The following is a 2,684-nucleotide window of genomic DNA, read 5'->3' on the forward strand; positions in this document are numbered from 1 at the left end:
CACCCATATGCACTGTTTCCACACTTTGATGAAAGTAACCCTCATAATTCTTGCAGACCTGTGTTGTAAATTTCAGACTGTAGATTTTATCACCACTTCTGGTGATTTTCACTTCCTTCCCTTCTTCTGCAGGCTTGTTTCCCTGCTGTTATTTATATCCATCATTTTCAACAATAATATGGCATCACAGTCACCTTCATCATTTGAATTGGTGATTTTTACAGATTTGACCCACTGGGTGCAGAACATAGAATCGGCACAGGGAATCTAAAGGTCAGAGCTCCCCCGCATACTGTGAAGAGTTACTATCTGCGACAGGAAGACCTCCATGAGCCAGCCTTTTCCCATCAGACGGGAGTGTGGGTTCTCCCTGAGAGAGATGTCTTGAAGCTCACTTGCAATATTTACTACGTACACTGATATAATATTACAGACTTACCATAAGAAAATAAGGCATAGGAGCAGAAGTAGACCAGTCAGGCCACTGAGCCTGCTGTGCCACTCACTGAGCTTATGGCAATTCGATGATTCTCAATTCCAACTTTCTGCCTGCACCACTTGATTCCCTCATTGTTTAAAAACCTGTTAATCTCAACATTGAATATACTGAATGACACAGACTTCATAACCCACTGGGAATTCCATTAATTCACTACCTTCTGAGGCAGAAAATTCTTCATCATCTCTGTGTTAAAATGGTTTAACACTGCTTATTTTGAGGTTATGTCCTCTGGTCGTACAGTCCATCTCAAGGAAAAAAAAGCTTCTCAACATCTCACCCTGTCAAATCCTCTAAGAATCTTGGATGTTTCAATAAGATCATCTCTCATTCTTCTAAACTCTGATAAGTACAGGCCCAACCTAGTCAACCTCTCTTCATAAGACAGTCCGTCCTTCCAGTCAGCCTAGTGAACCTTCACTTCACTGTCCCCAATGCCAGTATTCCTTAAATGAGGGGCTCAAAACTATTCACAGTATTCCAGCTGTTGTTTGACTAGTGTCTGATCTTGTTTTCGCAAAACCTCCTCTACCTTTGTACTCCATTCTCTTTGAGATAACTTCCATTTGCCTTCCCTAATACTCACTGAACTAAGACACTAGATTTTTTTTACATTATCTTGGCTTGGTTTTTAGCTCAGGAATAATTGTTTTTAAAAAAATCTTTCTTTGTTTAATCGAAGGAAATCTGTCTAAGTCAATTCTTCAAATCTTCAACGTGTAAAGAGAGGGACAACTTCAGATTTAGCAAAGCACAAACTCTCTCTCTAATCTAAAGAAGGAAATGATGAGCAGGAGAATGGAAAGTAATTTCACCGTTCTGCATCTGGTCAGAGCACCTTCTGAAATCAATATTAATATTAAAATAGGCTTTGGATGCTCACCCTCTCCAGTCAGAAAATTCTGTAGCTGCTCAATGATACCCTTGACCCTGGCACCCCGGCATGCTGAAAATGCCATTAGGACTGTGGGAATACCTGTCTATTTCCCTAACTATTAAATTCCTATCCCTGTTTCTTTCCTGACCTTCCTATTCCCAAACCACCACCCATCTCCACCAACAGCACCCCCTACATTAGAGCCATGTACATTGTCTGTACCCCCTTGAGGAAGATATGAATAGGAGTAGACTGTTCAGTCCATCTAGTCAGTTCTGTCATCTACCTTGATGCCACTTTCTTGCATTATCTTGTCTCCCTTGAAGTCATTGGCTTCCAGCAATCTGTCAATTTCTGTCTTGAACATGCTCATTGGTTAAACTTCCACAGACCTCTGGGCTGGAGAATCCCAACGATTCACCACTGTCTGAGTGAAGATACTTGTCCTCACCTCAGTCTTAAATGACCTCCCCTTATCTGGAGACAATGTCCCCTCATTTTAAGCTACTAGCCAGGGGAAACATTTTGTCTGTTTGGGAAATAATTTCAATTCTGTCACTTGCTGATAGGGAATTCTGATTCACACTACACAGGAGTGCATTTCTGCTATTCTTTCACACAAGCAGTGCTTGTTCTTGACAGAAAATATGGCAAAATTTCCGACTGATAACATCTTTCCTTCCAACCTACTTCTGTGTTTCTTTTTTCAGTTTTAGCCTAGCTCTGACTTCTTCCACAGTGACAGGAGCCTGAAGCAGCTGAAGAATGATTTGCAGCAGTAGAACTGTTAGAATTGATTTGGTACTTCCTTGTCTTTCGTTGTTTAGCTGTTTCCTCTTTCAGAAGAAAGTGGTGAAAGTGTAGGCAAAAATATTCCAATGGCTAAATAGACATTAGAGCAGCACAGACTGGAATTGTGTGTCAGGACCACTTGGAATTCCAGGCAGAGCATGGAAATCTGGAACTTTCTGAAAAATCCCTCACATCAGACAAATTGGAGGCTTCTGCTTCTGCTAAGAGTCACCTAGTAAAGGTAGATGCTTAAAAACCTTGTCTACCTCCTGGATAACTCATAAGCTGATGTCCTGACATGCCGCGAACAGCACCTCAACTGCACCCAGAAATTTGTAAAACACCACCCTGAGCAGAATCCACACCCTAAAGAAAAGTGCCACCCACCAGGGTCCAACACACAGCCCCGCAGAACAAACCTGCGACTCCACTGACACCTAATACCTTCTCACGCACCAAATACAACACCCTCTCCACCACCCCCAACACCCTATTACCCCCCTACAGCCTGTCACC

Source organism: Chiloscyllium plagiosum, chromosome 5, assembly GCF_004010195.1.
Source record: "Chiloscyllium plagiosum isolate BGI_BamShark_2017 chromosome 5, ASM401019v2, whole genome shotgun sequence".
Lineage (NCBI taxonomy): Eukaryota > Metazoa > Chordata > Chondrichthyes > Orectolobiformes > Hemiscylliidae > Chiloscyllium > Chiloscyllium plagiosum.